The 24,191-nt window shown below is 51.5% G+C and overlaps 8 non-coding genes and 2 pseudogenes across 8 annotated transcripts; all 10 read right to left on the reverse strand.

Moving 5' to 3' along the window:
- Nucleotides 1–838: 838 nt before the first annotated feature.
- On the reverse strand, nt 839–1,031 carry LOC139689819 (U2 spliceosomal RNA). The gene has a single exon (XR_011701423.1). It is a non-coding gene; the product is annotated as a U2 spliceosomal RNA (small nuclear RNA).
- A 1,513-nt stretch (nt 1,032–2,544) lies between these two features.
- On the reverse strand, nt 2,545–2,737 carry LOC139689820 (U2 spliceosomal RNA). The gene has a single exon (XR_011701424.1). It is a non-coding gene; the product is annotated as a U2 spliceosomal RNA (small nuclear RNA).
- A 1,513-nt stretch (nt 2,738–4,250) lies between these two features.
- On the reverse strand, nt 4,251–4,444 carry LOC139689746 (U2 spliceosomal RNA). Its single transcript, XR_011701378.1, has one exon. It is a non-coding gene; the product is annotated as a U2 spliceosomal RNA (small nuclear RNA).
- A 5,254-nt stretch (nt 4,445–9,698) lies between these two features.
- Nucleotides 9,699–9,832, reverse strand: LOC139689771 (U2 spliceosomal RNA; annotated as a pseudogene).
- A 1,513-nt stretch (nt 9,833–11,345) lies between these two features.
- On the reverse strand, nt 11,346–11,538 carry LOC139689821 (U2 spliceosomal RNA). Its single transcript, XR_011701425.1, has one exon. It is a non-coding gene; the product is annotated as a U2 spliceosomal RNA (small nuclear RNA).
- Nucleotides 11,539–13,051: 1,513 nt separating this feature from the next.
- On the reverse strand, nt 13,052–13,244 carry LOC139689822 (U2 spliceosomal RNA). Its single transcript, XR_011701426.1, has one exon. It is a non-coding gene; the product is annotated as a U2 spliceosomal RNA (small nuclear RNA).
- A 1,513-nt stretch (nt 13,245–14,757) lies between these two features.
- Nucleotides 14,758–14,950, reverse strand: LOC139689823 (U2 spliceosomal RNA). Its single transcript, XR_011701427.1, has one exon. It is a non-coding gene; the product is annotated as a U2 spliceosomal RNA (small nuclear RNA).
- A 1,513-nt stretch (nt 14,951–16,463) lies between these two features.
- Nucleotides 16,464–16,657, reverse strand: LOC139689748 (U2 spliceosomal RNA). Its single transcript, XR_011701380.1, has one exon. It is a non-coding gene; the product is annotated as a U2 spliceosomal RNA (small nuclear RNA).
- Nucleotides 16,658–21,914: 5,257 nt separating this feature from the next.
- Nucleotides 21,915–22,048, reverse strand: LOC139689772 (U2 spliceosomal RNA; annotated as a pseudogene).
- A 1,513-nt stretch (nt 22,049–23,561) lies between these two features.
- On the reverse strand, nt 23,562–23,754 carry LOC139689824 (U2 spliceosomal RNA). The gene has a single exon (XR_011701428.1). It is a non-coding gene; the product is annotated as a U2 spliceosomal RNA (small nuclear RNA).
- Nucleotides 23,755–24,191: the final 437 nt, after the last annotated feature.

Here is a 24,191-nt window from a genome sequence, read left to right on the forward strand (position 1 = left end):
CTCCATTGTTTATATTTTCCATTTTCTCGAAAAATATCGCGAAAATGGGCATCGATTTCCGCGAAATTCGCAAAAAATTTCTGAAAATTTTTTTGCAAAGATTTTTCCAATTTTTCCCGAGTGCTCGCGATCGGTCGTTTCCTCCGATGTATTGAGTTTCTTTTCCGTTCAATTTTTTTTCATCAAACACACACTCCTTTTACAAGAATTATCTTCGCATAAATTCTGTGGAAAGATTGGTGTTCAAAAACTAAGGTAAAAGAGTGGAACTCGCCTATTTCCGCGAGTCGATTCGCGTCGGGTCGTCTTGAATGACGCTCCTTGCCGGGAGCGCGCGCGCGCCATCTCTTCGGGGGGGGAGGTAAACAGCTGGAAGGAAGGGGCGTCACACGCCAAAGTTTGAAACGTGATCCGGCGCCTCTCTTCAACAGTTGTCGTCGTCTCCAATGATGGAATACTGAGGAGACAAGACGTTGTTGTTGTTGACGTTGCATTGAAAGCAGAAAAAATAATTGCATTATTTTCACAAAATTATATTTATTGTTACACTTACACTTTAAAGTGACGACGACTCTCTTCAGATGGGATTTTTTTTCTTCCCAAGTTTCTCTCCTTTTAATAATTCATTCCTTTTAATACTTCGTTGTGCTGCTTCAATTTGGATTACATTACTTTTGCTCCGCTCGCATGGAATAAAATCGCTTCTCTCCGCGAAAATGCAATTTCGCGAATATTTTTCCAGCCGGATCGCCTGAAATTTGCAAGTGCGAAAATAAATAATTTTCGCGGATCAATTTAAGCTTCAATCTGTTCTCATCAGCTTTTAAGTGGACCTTTTTAATGATGGGCCGATCCCGACGGTACTGCAATGCCGGGCCAACCCGCGGCAGGGATGGAGTAAACTCCGGGTACCCCGCCAATGTCCAAAAATCAGATTAATATTCTGGTCCCGCAATGCGGGACGTATCAGATATTAAGCTGATAAGAACAGATACTACACTTTGATCTTAGCCATAAGGCCGAGAAGCGATAAGGGAGCCCTTTTCTGCAATATTTACATGTGTAGGGACGACCCCGGAGCACTTGGGGCGGAGGGCGCAGGATTGGCGTAGGCGCCGCGGGGTGGCATTGGTCGGGGAGAATTCGCGTAGGATCCTGCGGGGGTGTTTCCGAAGGCTTCCTTGTTTTCCTGCAGCAAGAAAAGTTTTGGGGGGGCGCGGGGGGCAGGACGGCCGGAGCAATTGCGTCCCCGGAGTCCGGAGGCGAGACAGTAAATTGCAACGCGGAGTCCTTCGCTAGGTCGTGCCATCTCTGTGAGCGACACACGAGACGTATTGCAAGCTCTCTCCCCGCTTCCCGGGAAAGGTCGGGCGCAATTTTCAAACATTCCGAAAATGGAGGGGGGCATCCAGGACGGTAATAAAGGGCCCTTTTCGCCAGTATTCAGTGGTCGACAGTTTTTCGAAAAACGGGCTTCCTCTTCACTTCACTTCCTGTGTGGTAGAGATTTAAAATCGTGTGCTGTTCACTTACTTTGCATTAATCGTCATTAGTAAAAATACGCTTTCCTTATAAATAAATAAATACATAAATTAGGGTTTCTTCAAATATAAACAAATTAGGGTTTTCTTCAAATCGGAGAATAGGAATCGAAAAGGCTGTAAAAAAGTGGCGCTTTCAATTGCACAAGATGGAAAACCAGATTTCTCCATTGTTTATATTTTCCATTTTCTCGAAAAATATCGCGAAAATGGGCATCGATTTCCGCGAAATTCGCAAAAAATTTCTGAAAATTTTTTTGCAAAGATTTTTCCAATTTTTCCCGAGTGCTCGCGATCGGTCGTTTCCTCCGATGTATTGAGTTTCTTTTCCGTTCAATTTTTTTTCATCAAACACACACTCCTTTTACAAGAATTATCTTCGCATAAATTCTGTGGAAAGATTGGTGTTCAAAAACTAAGGTAAAAGAGTGGAACTCGCCTATTTCCGCGAGTCGATTCGCGTCGGGTCGTCTTGAATGACGCTCCTTGCCGGGAGCGCGCGCGCGCCATCTCTTCGGGGGGGGAGGTAAACAGCTGGAAGGAAGGGGCGTCACACGCCAAAGTTTGAAACGTGATCCGGCGCCTCTCTTCAACAGTTGTCGTCGTCTCCAATGATGGAATACTGAGGAGACAAGACGTTGTTGTTGTTGACGTTGCATTGAAAGCAGAAAAAATAATTGCATTATTTTCACAAAATTATATTTATTGTTACACTTACACTTTAAAGTGACGACGACTCTCTTCAGATGGGATTTTTTTTCTTCCCAAGTTTCTCTCCTTTTAATAATTCATTCCTTTTAATACTTCGTTGTGCTGCTTCAATTTGGATTACATTACTTTTGCTCCGCTCGCATGGAATAAAATCGCTTCTCTCCGCGAAAATGCAATTTCGCGAATATTTTTCCAGCCGGATCGCCTGAAATTTGCAAGTGCGAAAATAAATAATTTTCGCGGATCAATTTAAGCTTCAATCTGTTCTCATCAGCTTTTAAGTGGACCTTTTTAATGATGGGCCGATCCCGACGGTACTGCAATGCCGGGCCAACCCGCGGCAGGGATGGAGTAAACTCCGGGTACCCCGCCAATGTCCAAAAATCAGATTAATATTCTGGTCCCGCAATGCGGGACGTATCAGATATTAAGCTGATAAGAACAGATACTACACTTTGATCTTAGCCATAAGGCCGAGAAGCGATAAGGGAGCCCTTTTCTGCAATATTTACATGTGTAGGGACGACCCCGGAGCACTTGGGGCGGAGGGCGCAGGATTGGCGTAGGCGCCGCGGGGTGGCATTGGTCGGGGAGAATTCGCGTAGGATCCTGCGGGGGTGTTTCCGAAGGCTTCCTTGTTTTCCTGCAGCAAGAAAAGTTTTGGGGGGGCGCGGGGGGCAGGACGGCCGGAGCAATTGCGTCCCCGGAGTCCGGAGGCGAGACAGTAAATTGCAACGCGGAGTCCTTCGCTAGGTCGTGCCATCTCTGTGAGCGACACACGAGACGTATTGCAAGCTCTCTCCCCGCTTCCCGGGAAAGGTCGGGCGCAATTTTCAAACATTCCGAAAATGGAGGGGGGCATCCAGGACGGTAATAAAGGGCCCTTTTCGCCAGTATTCAGTGGTCGACAGTTTTTCGAAAAACGGGCTTCCTCTTCACTTCACTTCCTGTGTGGTAGAGATTTAAAATCGTGTGCTGTTCACTTACTTTGCATTAATCGTCATTAGTAAAAATACGCTTTCCTTATAAATAAATAAATACATAAATTAGGGTTTCTTCAAATATAAACAAATTAGGGTTTTCTTCAAATCGGAGAATAGGAATCGAAAAGGCTGTAAAAAAGTGGCGCTTTCAATTGCACAAGATGGAAAACCAGATTTCTCCATTGTTTATATTTTCCATTTTCTCGAAAAATATCGCGAAAATGGGCATCGATTTCCGCGAAATTCGCAAAAAATTTCTGAAAATTTTTTTGCAAAGATTTTTCCAATTTTTCCCGAGTGCTCGCGATCGGTCGTTTCCTCCGATGTATTGAGTTTCTTTTCCGTTCAATTTTTTTTCATCAAACACACACTCCTTTTACAAGAATTATCTTCGCATAAATTCTGTGGAAAGATTGGTGTTCAAAAACTAAGGTAAAAGAGTGGAACTCGCCTATTTCCGCGAGTCGATTCGCGTCGGGTCGTCTTGAATGACGCTCCTTGCCGGGAGCGCGCGCGCGCCATCTCTTCGGGGGGGGAGGTAAACAGCTGGAAGGAAGGGGCGTCACACGCCAAAGTTTGAAACGTGATCCGGCGCCTCTCTTCAACAGTTGTCGTCGTCTCCAATGATGGAATACTGAGGAGACAAGACGTTGTTGTTGTTGACGTTGCATTGAAAGCAGAAAAAATAATTGCATTATTTTCACAAAATTATATTTATTGTTACACTTACACTTTAAAGTGACGACGACTCTCTTCAGATGGGATTTTTTTTCTTCCCAAGTTTCTCTCCTTTTAATAATTCATTCCTTTTAATACTTCGTTGTGCTGCTTCAATTTGGATTACATTACTTTTGCTCCGCTCGCATGGAATAAAATCGCTTCTCTCCGCGAAAATGCAATTTCGCGAATATTTTTCCAGCCGGATCGCCTGAAATTTGCAAGTGCGAAAATAAATAATTTTCGCGGATCAATTTAAGCTTCAATCTGTTCTCATCAGCTTTTAAGTGGACCTTTTTAATGATGGGCCGATCCCGACGGTACTGCAATGCCGGGCCAACCCGCGGCAGGGATGGAGTAAACTCCGGGTACCCCGCCAATGTCCAAAAATCAGATTAATATTCTGGTCCCGCAATGCGGGACGTATCAGATATTAAGCTGATAAGAACAGATTTAAAATGTTTATTTGAAAATTCTTTCATACAGAGTTTTAAGCAACTTATAATTAATATATAATTTATACATGACCGGCTCCCTCCAAATGAGGGAGCCGGGGAACAAGTCTTTTTGCCCCTTTATTTTGGGGAAATATTATAATAATATAGGCTTCTCGCACGAGTGTTTTTTTTTTATAAAATGTTTTATATGTTTAAGTCTCTCACGGGGAGGGTTTACACTTTTGGGGGGGGCCGTTTATACACCACGGCGTGGCCATTCATACACTATGGCTCATAGAGTAAATAAAAGAGAAAGGGGACAGAGAAAGGTTTTACAATGAAGAAGTATGGAAAGAGGGGGGGAAATGATTTTACACGACTTCACTTTTGTCCTTTCCTTTTCAGCCTCCGGAGCCGTCTTCATACTGTCTATGTCCCGTGATGTGTTCGACGTAGCAGTCCCGGGTCCAGCGGATGACGTCGCTGACCATCAGTCGCCGCATGGTGGTGCAGAATCGTCGAGGTAGGCCCAGGGACTTCAGGACGGGGTCGTTCTGCGAGTCCCACGTCCCCAGGCTTCCCACGACGATGGCGGCGACCGATGACCGGTATCCCTGCTGGCGGATGGTCTCTGCCAGGGCGGCGTACTTCTCCTCCTTCGCGGTCCTGGCTGCCAGCAGAGCTCCCTCGTTGTTCTCGAACGGTACTGCTACGTCGATCAATGTCACAGTCTTGTCGGCCTGGTTAGTTATAACCAGGTCTGGTCTAAGAGTCGAGTCAGTGCCAGGTACTTGTTTGTTGACTCTGATTTCATCGTCACCTTTTCCCCGGCGTCCAATCAGAGCCCTGTGTAGTCGGTCTTGGACAGCATTATGTCTATGCTGCCACGTCCTTGAGTGCATCGTGCAGTGATTAACGACGTGGGGCAGGGTCTCCTCCGCGTAGCCACATCGCCGACACCGCTTGTCCCCGTTGGTTTCCCAACGGCGACAGGCATTGAGCGGGAGCAGATCGAGCCGAGCCCTAAAGATGAACCTCCAATCACAAAACCTGGTGTATCTCCCTCCTGCCAGGAAGTGATTGGAGGCTTCAGATTTCGCCGAGGCACGAATGACTTTCCCTTGATCGGGCTTGGCGCTTACCTTGTTCAGGTAGTAGCGCCGCACCGCGATCTTCAGGGCACCCGTCAGTTGCCTTACGGCCTTCGGAGGAACCCTGATGAAGGGGGGGCGGTCTTCAGCCCCGTCATTCATGTCCCGGAACGAAATCTGCATCTCCCTTAGCTCGTCCGACCATCTCCAGCTCAAGCCTATGCGCGCGGCGATACGGCGTGACGCGGAGCGAACCTGCGTGAAGAGGGAACTGAAGTCGCCGCTTTCCCTTCCAAAGTCATCCCGCAGACTACCACTAAGGTACTCTGCGAGATCACCGGTGGTTGGCGGTCTCCTCAGCTTCCTCCGCACTACCTCCTTCAGGCGACCCCAGGCGAGCACTCTCACGTTGGGGTCACGGGAATGGAGGAGTCGATATCCCTGCACGATGGTCAATATGTCAGTCAAGTCGGAAAGAGGGAGAAGACCTGCGCCGCCGTGTTGATGGCCAATGAAGACCATCTCAGGCGATGCCCTTTTGGGCAAATGGAGCCAGCCCTTTGCGCAGGCCTTCAGCCTCTTGTCGATGTCGGTCAAGTTTTTCTTTTTAACATTACCAGCCCGCAAGATGAATTCCAGCCTGGGCAGAAGGAAGATGTTGGTCGCGGCGATCTTCTGCCACGGGGCGAGGAGTGACTCGTCGATCTTCTTGACGTCCTCGCCCAAGCGCACCAGGTCCTCCTCGGGGGTCTGGTCCACGTGGAACCCGAACGGGACCCCGAGGTACCGGTACGCTTCGCCGTCCTTCAGGCTGGAAATGGCCGCCCCCTGGATGGTGAGTTGGGACGGCTGCACGGGCTGGTTTGCTGCAAAGTTGAGGTCCAGCGTTGCGCACTTGCTTGGCTTGAACTGTAGACCTGCAGCGGTCGCCTCTTCTCCCGCGATGTTCAGCAGGCGCTGCAGGTGCTCCTGGTCCCGGGCCACCAGCACCAAGTCGTCCGCGTAGGCCAGGATGGCGATGTTTTGCCCCTGGACGACGACTCCGGACTTGCCTGCCTCACCAGCGACCGCCCGTATCACCGGCTCCATTCCCAAGTTGAAAATGGTCGGTGATAACGGGCACCCCTGCTTGACACCGGCGCAGATGTCGATGACGCCGGTGTCGCCGCTGGTCGTCTTCACGACCGTGGAGCCCTTCTGCAACTCCTCCACGGTCCTCCTCATCTCCTCAGGCAAGTCCATCCTCCTCAGGGTGTTCTGGAGGTGTTGGTGCGGGATGGACCCGAACGCGTTCCGTAGGTCAAGCCAAGCCAGTGCGATTCGGGAACGTCTGCGTCTCATTTCGTCAACAGCTGCCTGAAGGGTGAAATTGTGCTCGTGGCACCCCTCGAACTCCCGGAAGCCCTTTTGAGCCGGGTGCATCTTCTTCCCGCTGACCGCCCAAGATAGTATGCGGTCAGCAAGCACCCCGGCGTACAGCTTGGCGATGGTGTTGCCAAGCGCTATGGGCCTCCAGTTGCCGATGTCCTGGCGGTCCCCCCCTTTGTGCAGGAGGACAGTCCGAGAGGTCTTCCACGCGGCCGGTGTCCTGGCCTCCTTCAGGCATCTGTTGAAGATAAAAGAGAGAATTCGTCCATGTCTATCGACCGCCCTCAGGTCGCCGTAGGTGAGGCCATCGGGGCCCGGGGCGGTGTTCTTGGTTCTAGACATGCGTCTCGTCACTTCCTCAGGAGTGATCCTTTCGAGGAGCAGTTTCTTCTCGGTCTCCGTCGTGCGACGGTAGACCGAGTCGTCACCCTCGTCCTCCAAGCCCCCCATCCCGACATTCCCGTAGACTTGGCGGAAATGCTTTTCCACCTCCTCCGCGGGAATGTCGCAATAGGGTGACTTATCGGACAGGATGCTCTCCACTGCCCTCCTGGGATGACTCCTGAAGAGTTTCTGTATGTCCGACGCCTTTTTCGCGTCGTAGTCAGCTACTTGTCTGCGTCTTGGTGGTTGTCTGTGCACGACGTTTCGTGGCCGAGGAGCTTCCCCTCCGTCCGCAGGTTTCGCCTCCCTCTTCCTCTCCGCCTGGGTGGTGGCCACCAGATCCTGCACCACGACCTCGAACTCCTCCCATGACTGGCCGGATGTGCTGGCCAGTCGGTCGAGCCACAGCTTCTCCTTCTGCTGTATCGGTGGCTCGACCTGTCGTGGTGCTCCTTCTGCTGCGTCTGGAGCTGGCGGCGGCGATGTTGCTGCGTCCACAGGCGGCGGTGACCCGGTGTCGTTAAGGTCACCGACTTCAGGAGGCTGCCCCGGCGCCAGGTCTTCGGCCGGAGCGTCTGCTGCTGCGTCTGGATCGGAGGGTTGCGCCTCGGTCACGTTGGGCGGCGTCGTGCATCTAACTGTCTCCTCGATTGCCTCCTGAAGGGGGGCAATCAAGGGGGGAGGTCTCTTGTGGGTCACCATGTGGTTCGCAAGCCCGCGACGGGTAGCGCATGCGAAATCGCATGCCCCGCACCGATGCGAGAGTGCAACACGTCCGTCCGCAGCCTTACGTATCCCCCCTTTGAGGCAGGGATGAGTGGACGGCTTGCGGCCGATAGTCCCACCGCAGATGGAGCAGGCGTTCACCGACGTGAGTCGGTGGCCGTGCTGCTCCATCAGGTGCCGGACGAGACTTCTCCGCATCGCCGTCCACTCCGTAGCGCGGAAGGACATGCTGCATCCCACCTCGGTGCAGGTTAACGTGTCCGCCACGGGAAAGTAAACCACAAGTTGATTGTCGATTCTCCTGGCCGACACCGCGGTGCCGGTCAGGAGAAGCGCCGGGACCCTGTCAGTCGTTTGGGGGGCGGGGGCAGTCGGGGGAATCGGGGGGGGAGAATCCAGCGCCGGACGTCTGGACGAAGAAGAATCCGGAGGCGTCGTGAAGTCGTCGAGGGAGAGAGGGGAAGAAGAACGGGACTTGGGGGGAGAATAGGTGACGTCCGAGAGCGGGGAGAAGGTCTCAAGGGAAGGCTTTCGGACGCCGGATGGAGAAGAAGAAGAAGAAGAAACGGGGGAGCCATAGTGTATGATTTTCCGCGGGCGACGCGTCCTACGCGCCGAAGCGCTTTCGGACGCGCCGTCCGGTGGTGTATGGGGAGGGGAGGAGTCGGGCTCTGACGCCTCGACTTTCCTCCTCCGCGGAGTGCGAGAGGAGGAGGGGGGGGCGGAGGAACTAGCACGCGATGGTGCTTTTCTAACGGCCCCCGCCCCCCCGTTTTTACGGGGAGGACGTGGGGGCATGGGAGGGCGTTAAGTCATGGCACAAACGGGGCCTGGCGGACGATATTCCACGGCCTGAAGGACCGTGGAACGTTGTTTTGAAAATTGTCCTTTTAAGGACACAAAAAAATTCAAAAGATATAAATGCTGAAGGCCAAGGGGGGCGACGGAGGGCTTTTCCGCGGTCTGAGGGACTGCGGAACGAAAATTTTCAAAAATACAAATTTAAATTAAGCGCGTGGCGTCCACCTGAATGAAGTCCAGGCGGCCGCCGAGGGATGGCGCTGAAGGCGCTCAACCCGCTTCTCGGCCCGTATGGGTGGGATCGGGAGGAAATTTGAATTTACCGGGGTTTTGAAATGACGGTTTTGTGGAAGATGAAGTCTTCCACAAATACCGGACGGGGGGGAGGGGGTCAATCGAACCGATCGGGCGTGAAGCGCGCCGAACGGTCGCTTGACCGGCGTCGCGGCCGAAAAGGAAACCGCGCGCCGTTCAAATCACCCGCTCTGCGCCGATCCGTACGGGATCGACGGAGGGTGCTCCCGGGGGCCCTGAGGGGGTCCGGGGGCCTCGGTGCTCAAGCTACCGGTCCGGAGGGGACCTGGCAGTGCACCGGGGGCCGGGGAACGTCCGGTGCTCAGCCTACCGGTCCTGAAGGGACCCGGCGGTGCACCGGGGGCGGGGGCCTGCGCCGGGCCTTAGGGGCCCGGCGTCGAGCCCGGGGAGGTTATCACCCCAAGTGGGCGTGGGGAACGGTCCGTGAGCGACCGGGGAGCCCTGAGGGGGCGGTGGGTCCCACGGTCCGCCTTGAAGAGGCAATGGACCGTGGGGCCATCGGGGGTCGAAAGAGGGGCTACTGGGCAGAGCAGGCGCCTAGTGTCCTGTTGCCCCTTCCCTCTGGGAGTGTCCCGGGGGGCTTACCGTTGGTCGGGGCCCGTCCGGGATTCCTCAGAGAGGCTAGAAAGGTCCAAAAGCGGTAGATCTGTTCATTTAAAAATTTGAATTTGGCGGGCGAAAAAGAAGAAAGTTAAGGGGATTAAGCTGATAAGAACAGATACTACACTTTGATCTTAGCCATAAGGCCGAGAAGCGATAAGGGAGCCCTTTTCTGCAATATTTACATGTGTAGGGACGACCCCGGAGCACTTGGGGCGGAGGGCGCAGGATTGGCGTAGGCGCCGCGGGGTGGCATTGGTCGGGGAGAATTCGCGTAGGATCCTGCGGGGGTGTTTCCGAAGGCTTCCTTGTTTTCCTGCAGCAAGAAAAGTTTTGGGGGGGCGCGGGGGGCAGGACGGCCGGAGCAATTGCGTCCCCGGAGTCCGGAGGCGAGACAGTAAATTGCAACGCGGAGTCCTTCGCTAGGTCGTGCCATCTCTGTGAGCGACACACGAGACGTATTGCAAGCTCTCTCCCCGCTTCCCGGGAAAGGTCGGGCGCAATTTTCAAACATTCCGAAAATGGAGGGGGGCATCCAGGACGGTAATAAAGGGCCCTTTTCGCCAGTATTCAGTGGTCGACAGTTTTTCGAAAAACGGGCTTCCTCTTCACTTCACTTCCTGTGTGGTAGAGATTTAAAATCGTGTGCTGTTCACTTACTTTGCATTAATCGTCATTAGTAAAAATACGCTTTCCTTATAAATAAATAAATACATAAATTAGGGTTTCTTCAAATATAAACAAATTAGGGTTTTCTTCAAATCGGAGAATAGGAATCGAAAAGGCTGTAAAAAAGTGGCGCTTTCAATTGCACAAGATGGAAAACCAGATTTCTCCATTGTTTATATTTTCCATTTTCTCGAAAAATATCGCGAAAATGGGCATCGATTTCCGCGAAATTCGCAAAAAATTTCTGAAAATTTTTTTGCAAAGATTTTTCCAATTTTTCCCGAGTGCTCGCGATCGGTCGTTTCCTCCGATGTATTGAGTTTCTTTTCCGTTCAATTTTTTTTCATCAAACACACACTCCTTTTACAAGAATTATCTTCGCATAAATTCTGTGGAAAGATTGGTGTTCAAAAACTAAGGTAAAAGAGTGGAACTCGCCTATTTCCGCGAGTCGATTCGCGTCGGGTCGTCTTGAATGACGCTCCTTGCCGGGAGCGCGCGCGCGCCATCTCTTCGGGGGGGGAGGTAAACAGCTGGAAGGAAGGGGCGTCACACGCCAAAGTTTGAAACGTGATCCGGCGCCTCTCTTCAACAGTTGTCGTCGTCTCCAATGATGGAATACTGAGGAGACAAGACGTTGTTGTTGTTGACGTTGCATTGAAAGCAGAAAAAATAATTGCATTATTTTCACAAAATTATATTTATTGTTACACTTACACTTTAAAGTGACGACGACTCTCTTCAGATGGGATTTTTTTTCTTCCCAAGTTTCTCTCCTTTTAATAATTCATTCCTTTTAATACTTCGTTGTGCTGCTTCAATTTGGATTACATTACTTTTGCTCCGCTCGCATGGAATAAAATCGCTTCTCTCCGCGAAAATGCAATTTCGCGAATATTTTTCCAGCCGGATCGCCTGAAATTTGCAAGTGCGAAAATAAATAATTTTCGCGGATCAATTTAAGCTTCAATCTGTTCTCATCAGCTTTTAAGTGGACCTTTTTAATGATGGGCCGATCCCGACGGTACTGCAATGCCGGGCCAACCCGCGGCAGGGATGGAGTAAACTCCGGGTACCCCGCCAATGTCCAAAAATCAGATTAATATTCTGGTCCCGCAATGCGGGACGTATCAGATATTAAGCTGATAAGAACAGATACTACACTTTGATCTTAGCCATAAGGCCGAGAAGCGATAAGGGAGCCCTTTTCTGCAATATTTACATGTGTAGGGACGACCCCGGAGCACTTGGGGCGGAGGGCGCAGGATTGGCGTAGGCGCCGCGGGGTGGCATTGGTCGGGGAGAATTCGCGTAGGATCCTGCGGGGGTGTTTCCGAAGGCTTCCTTGTTTTCCTGCAGCAAGAAAAGTTTTGGGGGGGCGCGGGGGGCAGGACGGCCGGAGCAATTGCGTCCCCGGAGTCCGGAGGCGAGACAGTAAATTGCAACGCGGAGTCCTTCGCTAGGTCGTGCCATCTCTGTGAGCGACACACGAGACGTATTGCAAGCTCTCTCCCCGCTTCCCGGGAAAGGTCGGGCGCAATTTTCAAACATTCCGAAAATGGAGGGGGGCATCCAGGACGGTAATAAAGGGCCCTTTTCGCCAGTATTCAGTGGTCGACAGTTTTTCGAAAAACGGGCTTCCTCTTCACTTCACTTCCTGTGTGGTAGAGATTTAAAATCGTGTGCTGTTCACTTACTTTGCATTAATCGTCATTAGTAAAAATACGCTTTCCTTATAAATAAATAAATACATAAATTAGGGTTTCTTCAAATATAAACAAATTAGGGTTTTCTTCAAATCGGAGAATAGGAATCGAAAAGGCTGTAAAAAAGTGGCGCTTTCAATTGCACAAGATGGAAAACCAGATTTCTCCATTGTTTATATTTTCCATTTTCTCGAAAAATATCGCGAAAATGGGCATCGATTTCCGCGAAATTCGCAAAAAATTTCTGAAAATTTTTTTGCAAAGATTTTTCCAATTTTTCCCGAGTGCTCGCGATCGGTCGTTTCCTCCGATGTATTGAGTTTCTTTTCCGTTCAATTTTTTTTCATCAAACACACACTCCTTTTACAAGAATTATCTTCGCATAAATTCTGTGGAAAGATTGGTGTTCAAAAACTAAGGTAAAAGAGTGGAACTCGCCTATTTCCGCGAGTCGATTCGCGTCGGGTCGTCTTGAATGACGCTCCTTGCCGGGAGCGCGCGCGCGCCATCTCTTCGGGGGGGGAGGTAAACAGCTGGAAGGAAGGGGCGTCACACGCCAAAGTTTGAAACGTGATCCGGCGCCTCTCTTCAACAGTTGTCGTCGTCTCCAATGATGGAATACTGAGGAGACAAGACGTTGTTGTTGTTGACGTTGCATTGAAAGCAGAAAAAATAATTGCATTATTTTCACAAAATTATATTTATTGTTACACTTACACTTTAAAGTGACGACGACTCTCTTCAGATGGGATTTTTTTTCTTCCCAAGTTTCTCTCCTTTTAATAATTCATTCCTTTTAATACTTCGTTGTGCTGCTTCAATTTGGATTACATTACTTTTGCTCCGCTCGCATGGAATAAAATCGCTTCTCTCCGCGAAAATGCAATTTCGCGAATATTTTTCCAGCCGGATCGCCTGAAATTTGCAAGTGCGAAAATAAATAATTTTCGCGGATCAATTTAAGCTTCAATCTGTTCTCATCAGCTTTTAAGTGGACCTTTTTAATGATGGGCCGATCCCGACGGTACTGCAATGCCGGGCCAACCCGCGGCAGGGATGGAGTAAACTCCGGGTACCCCGCCAATGTCCAAAAATCAGATTAATATTCTGGTCCCGCAATGCGGGACGTATCAGATATTAAGCTGATAAGAACAGATACTACACTTTGATCTTAGCCATAAGGCCGAGAAGCGATAAGGGAGCCCTTTTCTGCAATATTTACATGTGTAGGGACGACCCCGGAGCACTTGGGGCGGAGGGCGCAGGATTGGCGTAGGCGCCGCGGGGTGGCATTGGTCGGGGAGAATTCGCGTAGGATCCTGCGGGGGTGTTTCCGAAGGCTTCCTTGTTTTCCTGCAGCAAGAAAAGTTTTGGGGGGGCGCGGGGGGCAGGACGGCCGGAGCAATTGCGTCCCCGGAGTCCGGAGGCGAGACAGTAAATTGCAACGCGGAGTCCTTCGCTAGGTCGTGCCATCTCTGTGAGCGACACACGAGACGTATTGCAAGCTCTCTCCCCGCTTCCCGGGAAAGGTCGGGCGCAATTTTCAAACATTCCGAAAATGGAGGGGGGCATCCAGGACGGTAATAAAGGGCCCTTTTCGCCAGTATTCAGTGGTCGACAGTTTTTCGAAAAACGGGCTTCCTCTTCACTTCACTTCCTGTGTGGTAGAGATTTAAAATCGTGTGCTGTTCACTTACTTTGCATTAATCGTCATTAGTAAAAATACGCTTTCCTTATAAATAAATAAATACATAAATTAGGGTTTCTTCAAATATAAACAAATTAGGGTTTTCTTCAAATCGGAGAATAGGAATCGAAAAGGCTGTAAAAAAGTGGCGCTTTCAATTGCACAAGATGGAAAACCAGATTTCTCCATTGTTTATATTTTCCATTTTCTCGAAAAATATCGCGAAAATGGGCATCGATTTCCGCGAAATTCGCAAAAAATTTCTGAAAATTTTTTTGCAAAGATTTTTCCAATTTTTCCCGAGTGCTCGCGATCGGTCGTTTCCTCCGATGTATTGAGTTTCTTTTCCGTTCAATTTTTTTTCATCAAACACACACTCCTTTTACAAGAATTATCTTCGCATAAATTCTGTGGAAAGATTGGTGTTCAAAAACTAAGGTAAAAGAGTGGAACTCGCCTATTTCCGCGAGTCGATTCGCGTCGGGTCGTCTTGAATGACGCTCCTTGCCGGGAGCGCGCGCGCGCCATCTCTTCGGGGGGGGAGGTAAACAGCTGGAAGGAAGGGGCGTCACACGCCAAAGTTTGAAACGTGATCCGGCGCCTCTCTTCAACAGTTGTCGTCGTCTCCAATGATGGAATACTGAGGAGACAAGACGTTGTTGTTGTTGACGTTGCATTGAAAGCAGAAAAAATAATTGCATTATTTTCACAAAATTATATTTATTGTTACACTTACACTTTAAAGTGACGACGACTCTCTTCAGATGGGATTTTTTTTCTTCCCAAGTTTCTCTCCTTTTAATAATTCATTCCTTTTAATACTTCGTTGTGCTGCTTCAATTTGGATTACATTACTTTTGCTCCGCTCGCATGGAATAAAATCGCTTCTCTCCGCGAAAATGCAATTTCGCGAATATTTTTCCAGCCGGATCGCCTGAAATTTGCAAGTGCGAAAATAAATAATTTTCGCGGATCAATTTAAGCTTCAATCTGTTCTCATCAGCTTTTAAGTGGACCTTTTTAATGATGGGCCGATCCCGACGGTACTGCAATGCCGGGCCAACCCGCGGCAGGGATGGAGTAAACTCCGGGTACCCCGCCAATGTCCAAAAATCAGATTAATATTCTGGTCCCGCAATGCGGGACGTATCAGATATTAAGCTGATAAGAACAGATACTACACTTTGATCTTAGCCATAAGGCCGAGAAGCGATAAGGGAGCCCTTTTCTGCAATATTTACATGTGTAGGGACGACCCCGGAGCACTTGGGGCGGAGGGCGCAGGATTGGCGTAGGCGCCGCGGGGTGGCATTGGTCGGGGAGAATTCGCGTAGGATCCTGCGGGGGTGTTTCCGAAGGCTTCCTTGTTTTCCTGCAGCAAGAAAAGTTTTGGGGGGGCGCGGGGGGCAGGACGGCCGGAGCAATTGCGTCCCCGGAGTCCGGAGGCGAGACAGTAAATTGCAACGCGGAGTCCTTCGCTAGGTCGTGCCATCTCTGTGAGCGACACACGAGACGTATTGCAAGCTCTCTCCCCGCTTCCCGGGAAAGGTCGGGCGCAATTTTCAAACATTCCGAAAATGGAGGGGGGCATCCAGGACGGTAATAAAGGGCCCTTTTCGCCAGTATTCAGTGGTCGACAGTTTTTCGAAAAACGGGCTTCCTCTTCACTTCACTTCCTGTGTGGTAGAGATTTAAAATCGTGTGCTGTTCACTTACTTTGCATTAATCGTCATTAGTAAAAATACGCTTTCCTTATAAATAAATAAATACATAAATTAGGGTTTCTTCAAATATAAACAAATTAGGGTTTTCTTCAAATCGGAGAATAGGAATCGAAAAGGCTGTAAAAAAGTGGCGCTTTCAATTGCACAAGATGGAAAACCAGATTTCTCCATTGTTTATATTTTCCATTTTCTCGAAAAATATCGCGAAAATGGGCATCGATTTCCGCGAAATTCGCAAAAAATTTCTGAAAATTTTTTTGCAAAGATTTTTCCAATTTTTCCCGAGTGCTCGCGATCGGTCGTTTCCTCCGATGTATTGAGTTTCTTTTCCGTTCAATTTTTTTTCATCAAACACACACTCCTTTTACAAGAATTATCTTCGCATAAATTCTGTGGAAAGATTGGTGTTCAAAAACTAAGGTAAAAGAGTGGAACTCGCCTATTTCCGCGAGTCGATTCGCGTCGGGTCGTCTTGAATGACGCTCCTTGCCGGGAGCGCGCGCGCGCCATCTCTTCGGGGGGGGAGGTAAACAGCTGGAAGGAAGGGGCGTCACACGCCAAAGTTTGAAACGTGATCCGGCGCCTCTCTTCAACAGTTGTCGTCGTCTCCAATGATGGAATACTGAGGAGACAAGACGTTGTTGTTGTTGACGTTGCATTGAAAGCAGAAAAAATAATTGCATTATTTTCACAAAATTATATTTATTGTTACACTTACACTTTAAAGTGACGACGACTCTCTTCAGATGGGATTTTTTTTCTTCCCAAGTTTCTCTCCTTTTAATAATTCATTCCTTTTAATACTTCGTTGTGCTGCTTCAATTTGGATTACATTACTTTTGCTCCGCTCGCATGGAATAAAATCGCTTCTCTCCGCGAAAATGCAATTTCGCGAATATTTTTCCAGCCGGATCGCCTGAAATTTGCAAGTGCGAAAATAAATAATTTTCGCGGATCAATTTAAGCTTCAATCTGTTCTCATCAGCTTTTAAGTGGACCTTTTTAATGATGGGCCGATCCCGACGGTACTGCAATGCCGGGCCAACCCGCGGCAGGGATGGAGTAAACTCCGGGTACCCCGCCAATGTCCAAAAATCAGATTAATATTCTGGTCCCGCAATGCGGGACGTATCAGATATTAAGCTGATAAGAACAGATTTAAAATGTTTATTTGAAAATTCTTTCATACAGAGTTTTAAGCAACTTATAATTAATATATAATTTATACATGACCGGCTCCCTCCAAATGAGGGAGCCGGGGAACAAGTCTTTTTGCCCCTTTATTTTGGGGAAATATTATAATAATATAGGCTTCTCGCACGAGTGTTTTTTTTTTTTTATAAAATGTTTTATATGTTTAAGTCTCTCACGGGGAGGGTTTACACTTTTGGGGGGGGCCGTTTATACACCACGGCGTGGCCATTCATACACTATGGCTCATAGAGTAAATAAAAGAGAAAGGGGACAGAGAAAGGTTTTACAATGAAGAAGTATGGAAAGAGGGGGGGAAATGATTTTACACGACTTCACTTTTGTCCTTTCCTTTTCAGCCTCCGGAGCCGTCTTCATACTGTCTATGTCCCGTGATGTGTTCGACGTAGCAGTCCCGGGTCCAGCGGATGACGTCGCTGACCATCAGTCGCCGCATGGTGGTGCAGAATCGTCGAGGTAGGCCCAGGGACTTCAGGACGGGGTCGTTCTGCGAGTCCCACGTCCCCAGGCTTCCCACGACGATGGCGGCGACCGATGACCGGTATCCCTGCTGGCGGATGGTCTCTGCCAGGGCGGCGTACTTCTCCTCCTTCGCGGTCCTGGCTGCCAGCAGAGCTCCCTCGTTGTTCTCGAACGGTACTGCTACGTCGATCAATGTCACAGTCTTGTCGGCCTGGTTAGTTATAACCAGGTCTGGTCTAAGAGTCGAGTCAGTGCCAGGTACTTGTTTGTTGACTCTGATTTCATCGTCACCTTTTCCCCGGCGTCCAATCAGAGCCCTGTGTAGTCGGTCTTGGACAGCATTATGTCTATGCTGCCACGTCCTTGAGTGCATCGTGCAGTGATTAACGACGTGGGGCAGGGTCTCCTCCGCGTAGCCACATCGCCGACACCGCTTGTCCCCGTTGGTTTCCCAACGGCGACAGGCATTGAGCGGGAGCAGATCGAGCCGAGCCCTAAAGATGAACCTCCAATCACAAAACCTGGTGTATCTCCCTCCTGCCAGGAAGTGATTGGAGGCTTCAGATTTCGCCGAGGCACGAATGACTTTCCCTTGATCGGGCTTGGCGCTTACCTTGTTCAGGTAGTAGCGCCGCACCGCGATCTTCAGGGCACCCGTCAGTTGCCTTACGGCCTTCGGAGGAACCCTGATGAAGGGGGGGCGGTCTTCAGCCCCGTCATTCATGTCCCGGAACGAAATCTGCATCTCCCTTAGCTCGTCCGACCATCTCCAGCTCAAGCCTATGCGCGCGGCGATACGGCGTGACGCGGAGCGAACCTGCGTGAAGAGGGAACTGAAGTCGCCGCTTTCCCTTCCAAAGTCATCCCGCAGACTACCACTAAGGTACTCTGCGAGATCACCGGTGGTTGGCGGTCTCCTCAGCTTCCTCCGCACTACCTCCTTCAGGCGACCCCAGGCGAGCACTCTCACGTTGGGGTCACGGGAATGGAGGAGTCGATATCCCTGCACGATGGTCAATATGTCAGTCAAGTCGGAAAGAGGGAGAAGACCTGCGCCGCCGTGTTGATGGCCAATGAAGACCATCTCAGGCGATGCCCTTTTGGGCAAATGGAGCCAGCCCTTTGCGCAGGCCTTCAGCCTCTTGTCGATGTCGGTCAAGTTTTTCTTTTTAACATTACCAGCCCGCAAGATGAATTCCAGCCTGGGCAGAAGGAAGATGTTGGTCGCGGCGATCTTCTGCCACGGGGCGAGGAGTGACTCGTCGATCTTCTTGACGTCCTCGCCCAAGCGCACCAGGTCCTCCTCGGGGGTCTGGTCCACGTGGAACCCGAACGGGACCCCGAGGTACCGGTACGCTTCGCCGTCCTTCAGGCTGGAAATGGCCGCCCCCTGGATGGTGAGTTGGGACGGCTGCACGGGCTGGTTTGCTGCAAAGTTGAGGTCCAGCGTTGCGCACTTGCTTGGCTTGAACTGTAGACCTGCAGCGGTCGCCTCTTCTCCCGCGATGTTCAGCAGGCGCTGCAGGTGCTCCTGGTCCCGGGCCACCAGCACCAAGTCGTCCGCGTAGGCCAGGATGGCGATGTTTTGCCCCTGGACGACGACTCCGGACTTGCCTGCCTCACCAGCGACCGCCCGTATCACCGGCTCCATTCCCAAGTTGAAAATGGTCGGTGATAACGGGCACCCCTGCTTGACACCGGCGCAGATGTCGATGACGCCGGTGTCGCCGCTGGTCGTCTTCACGACCGTGGAGCCCTTCTGCAACTCCTCCACGGTCCTCCTCATCTCCTCAGGCAAGTCCATCCTCCTCAGGGTGTTCTGGAGGTGTTGGTGCGGGATGGAACCGAACGCGTTCCGTAGGTCAAGCCAAGCCAGTGCGATTCGGGAACGTCTGCGTCTCATTTCGTCAACAGCTGCCTGAAGGGTGAAGTTGTGCTCGTGGCACCCCTCGAACTCCCGGAAGCCCTTTTGAGCCGGGTGCATCTTCTTCCCGCTGACCGCCCAAGATAGTATGCGGTCAGCAAGCACCCCGGCGTACAGCTTGGCGATGGTGTTGCCAAGCGCTATGGGCCTCCAGTTGCCGATGTCCTGGCGGTCCCCCCCTTTGTGCAGGAGGACAGTCCGAGAGGTCTTCCACGCGGCCGGTGTCCTGGCCTCCTTCAGGCATCTGTTGAAGATAAAAGAGAGGATTCGTCCATGTCTATCGACCGCCCTCAGGTCGCCGTAGGTGAGGCCATCGGGGCCCGGGGCGGTGTTCTTGGTTCTAGACATGCGTCTCGTCACTTCCTCAGGAGTGATCCTTTCGAGGAGCAGTTTCTTCTCGGTCTCCGTCGTGCGACGGTAGACCGAGTCGTCACCCTCGTCCTCCAAGCCCCCCATCCCGACATTCCCGTAGACTTGGCGGAAATGCTTTTCCACCTCCTCCGCGGGAATGTCGCAATAGGGTGACTTATCGGACAGGATGCTCTCCACTGCCCTCCTGGGATGACTCCTGAAGAGTTTCTGTATGTCCGACGCCTTTTTCGCGTCGTAGTCAGCTACTTGTCTGCGTCTTGGTGGTTGTCTGTGCACGACGTTTCGTGGCCGAGGAGCTTCCCCTCCGTCCGCAGGTTTCGCCTCCCTCTTCCTCTCCGCCTGGGTGGTGGCCACCAGATCCTGCACCACGACCTCGAACTCCTCCCATGACTGGCCGGATGTGCTGGCCAGTCGGTCGAGCCACAGCTTCTCCTTCTGCTGTATCGGTGGCTCGACCTGTCGTGGTGCTCCTTCTGCTGCGTCTGGAGCTGGCGGCGGCGATGTTGCTGCGTCCACAGGCGGCGGTGACCCGGTGTCGTTAAGGTCACCGACTTCAGGAGGCTGCCCCGGCGCCAGGTCTTCGGCCGGAGCGTCTGCTGCTGCGTCTGGATCGGAGGGTTGCGCCTCGGTCACGTTGGGCGGCGTCGTGCATCTAACTGTCTCCTCGATTGCCTCCTGAAGGGGGGCAATCAAGGGGGGAGGTCTCTTGTGGGTCACCATGTGGTTCGCAAGCCCGCGACGGGTAGCGCATGCGAAATCGCATGCCCCGCACCGATGCGAGAGTGCAACACGTCCGTCCGCAGCCTTACGTATCCCCCCTTTGAGGCAGGGATGAGTGGACGGCTTGCGGCCGATAGTCCCACCGCAGATGGAGCAGGCGTTCACCGACGTGAGTCGGTGGCCGTGCTGCTCCATCAGGTGCCGGACGAGACTTCTCCGCATCGCCGTCCACTCCGTAGCGCGGAAGGACATGCTGCATCCCACCTCGGTGCAGGTTAACGTGTCCGCCACGGGAAAGTAAACCACAAGTTGATTGTCGATTCTCCTGGCCGACACCGCGGTGCCGGTCAGGAGAAGCGCCGGGACCCTGTCAGTCGTTTGGGGGGCGGGGGCAGTCGGGGGAATCGGGGGGGGAGAATCCAGCGCCGGACGTCTGGACGAAGAAGAATCCGGAGGCGTCGTGAAGTCGTCGAGGGAGAGAGGGGAAGAAGAACGGGACTTGGGGGGAGAATAGGTGACGTCCGAGAGCGGGGAGAAGGTCTCAAGGGAAGGCTTTCGGACGCCGGATGGAGAAGAAGAAGAAGAAGAAACGGGGGAGCCATAGTGTATGATTTTCCGCGGGCGACGCGTCCTACGCGCCGAAGCGCTTTCGGACGCGCCGTCCGGTGGTGTATGGGGAGGGGAGGAGTCGGGCTCTGACGCCTCGACTTTCCTCCTCCGCGGAGTGCGAGAGGAGGAGGGGGGGGCGGAGGAACTAGCACGCGATGGTGCTTTTCTAACGGCCCCCGCCCCCCCGTTTTTACGGGGAGGACGTGGGGGCATGGGAGGGCGTTAAGTCATGGCACAAACGGGGCCTGGCGGACGATATTCCACGGCCTGAAGGACCGTGGAACGTTGTTTTGAAAATTGTCCTTTTAAGGACACAAAAAAATTCAAAAGATATAAATGCTGAAGGCCAAGGGGGGCGACGGAGGGCTTTTCCGCGGTCTGAGGGACTGCGGAACGAAAATTTTCAAAAATACAAATTTAAATTAAGCGCGTGGCGTCCACCTGAATGAAGTCCAGGCGGCCGCCGAGGGATGGCGCTGAAGGCGCTCAACCCGCTTCTCGGCCCGTATGGGTGGGATCGGGAGGAAATTTGAATTTACCGGGGTTTTGAAATGACGGTTTTGTGGAAGATGAAGTCTTCCACAAATACCGGACGGGGGGGAGGGGGTCAATCGAACCGATCGGGCGTGAAGCGCGCCGAACGGTCGCTTGACCGGCGTCGCGGCCGAAAAGGAAACCGCGCGCCGTTCAAATCACCCGCTCTGCGCCGATCCGTACGGGATCGACGGAGGGTGCTCCCGGGGGCCCTGAGGGGGTCCGGGGGCCTCGGTGCTCAAGCTACCGGTCCGGAGGGGACCTGGCAGTGCACCGGGGGCCGGGGAACGTCCGGTGCTCAGCCTACCGGTCCTGAAGGGACCCGGCGGTGCACCGGGGGCGGGGGCCTGCGCCGGGCCTTAGGGGCCCGGCGTCGAGCCCGGGGAGGTTATCACCCCAAGTGGGCGTGGGGAACGGTCCGTGAGCGACCGGGGAGCCCTGAGGGGGCGGTGGGTCCCACGGTCCGCCTTGAAGAGGCAATGGACCGTGGGGCCATCGGGGGTCGAAAGAGGGGCTACTGGGCAGAGCAGGCGCCTAGTGTCCTGTTGCCCCTTCCCTCTGGGAGTGTCCCGGGGGGCTTACCGTTGGTCGGGGCCCGTCCGGGATTCCTCAGAGAGGCTAGAAAGGTCCAAAAGCGGTAGATCTGTTCATTTAAAAATTTGAATTTGGCGGGCGAAAAAGAAGAAAGTTAAGGGGATTAAGCTGATAAGAACAGATACTACACTTTGATCTTAGCCATAAGGCCGAGAAGCGATAAGGGAGCCCTTTTCTGCAATATTTACATGTGTAGGGACGACCCCGGAGCACTTGGGGCGGAGGGCGCAGGATTGGCGTAGGCGCCGCGGGGTGGCATTGGTCGGGGAGAATTCGCGTAGGATCCTGCGGGGGTGTTTCCGAAGGCTTCCTTGTTTTCCTGCAGCAAGAAAAGTTTTGGGGGGGCGCGGGGGGCAGGACGGCCGGAGCAATTGCGTCCCCGGAGTCCGGAGGCGAGACAGTAAATTGCAACGCGGAGTCCTTCGCTAGGTCGTGCCATCTCTGTGAGCGACACACGAGACGTATTGCAAGCTCTCTCCCCGCTTCCCGGGAAAGGTCGGGCGCAATTTTCAAACATTCCGAAAATGGAGGGGGGCATCCAGGACGGTAATAAAGGGCCCTTTTCGCCAGTATTCAGTGGTCGACAGTTTTTCGAAAAACGGGCTTCCTCTTCACTTCACTTCCTGTGTGGTAGAGATTTAAAATCGTGTGCTGTTCACTTACTTTGCATTAATCGTCATTAGTAAAAATACGCTTTCCTTATAAATAAATAAATACATAAATTAGGGTTTCTTCAAATATAAACAAATTAGGGTTTTCTTCAAATCGGAGAATAGGAATCGAAAAGGCTGTAAAAAAGTGGCGCTTTCAATTGCACAAGATGGAAAACCAGATTTCTCCATTGTTTATATTTTCCATTTTCTCGAAAAATATCGCGAAAATGGGCATCGATTTCCGCGAAATTCGCAAAAAATTTCTGAAAATTTTTTTGCAAAGATTTTTCCAATTTTTCCCGAGTGCTCGCGATCGGTCGTTTCCTCCGATGTATTGAGTTTCTTTTCCGTTCAATTTTTTTTCATCAAACACACACTCCTTTTACAAGAATTATCTTCGCATAAATTCTGTGGAAAGATTGGTGTTCAAAAACTAAGGTAAAAGAGTGGAACTCGCCTATTTCCGCGAGTCGATTCGCGTCGGGTCGTCTTGAATGACGCTCCTTGCCGGGAGCGCGCGCGCGCCATCTCTTCGGGGGGGGAGGTAAACAGCTGGAAGGAAGGGGCGTCACACGCCAAAGTTTGAAACGTGATCCGGCGCCTCTCTTCAACAGTTGTCGTCGTCTCCAATGATGGAATACTGAGGAGACAAGACGTTGTTGTTGTTGACGTTGCATTGAAAGCAGAAAAAATAATTGCATTATTTTCACAAAATTATATTTATTGTTACACTTACACTTTAAAGTGACGACGACTCTCTTCAGATGGGATTTTTTTTCTTCCCAAGTTTCTCTCCTTTTAATAATTCATTCCTTTTAATACTTCGTTGTGCTGCTTCAATTTGGATTACATTACTTTTGCTCCGCTCGCATGGAATAAAATCGCTTCTCTCCGCGAAAATGCAATTTCGCGAATATTTTTCCAGCCGGATCGCCTGAAATTTGCAAGTGCGAAAATAAATAATTTTCGCGGATCAATTTAAGCTTCAATCTGTTCTCATCAGCTTTTAAGTGGACCTTTTTAATGATGGGCCGATCCCGACGGTACTGCAATGCCGGGCCAACCCGCGGCAGGGATGGAGTAAACTCCGGGTACCCCGCCAATGTCCAAAAATCAGATTAATATTCTGGTCCCGCAATGCGGGACGTATCAGATATTAAGCTGATAAGAACAGATACTACACTTTGATCTTAGCCATAAGGCCGAGAAGCGATAAGGGAGCCCTTTTCTGCAATATTTACATGTGTAGGGACGACCCCGGAGCACTTGGGGCGGAGGGCGCAGGATTGGCGTAGGCGCCGCGGGGTGGCATTGGTCGGGGAGAATTCGCGTAGGATCCTGCGGGGGTGTTTCCGAAGGCTTCCTTGTTTTCCTGCAGCAAGAAAAGTTTTGGGGGGGCGCGGGGGGCAGGACGGCCGGAGCAATTGCGTCCCCGGAGTCCGGAGGCGAGACAGTAAATTGCAACGCGGAGTCCTTCGCTAGGTCGTGCCATCTCTGTGAGCGACACACGAGACGTATTGCAAGCTCTCTCCCCGCTTCCCGGGAAAGGTCGGGCGCAATTTTCAAACATTCCGAAAATGGAGGGGGGCATCCAGGACGGTAATAAAGGGCCCTTTTCGCCAGTATTCAGTGGTCGACAGTTTTTCGAAAA

This window comes from Hetaerina americana, unplaced genomic scaffold (genome assembly GCF_022747635.1).
Source record: "Hetaerina americana unplaced genomic scaffold, ioHetAmer1.1.p SCAF_270, whole genome shotgun sequence".
NCBI classification, from domain to species: domain Eukaryota; kingdom Metazoa; phylum Arthropoda; class Insecta; order Odonata; family Calopterygidae; genus Hetaerina; species Hetaerina americana.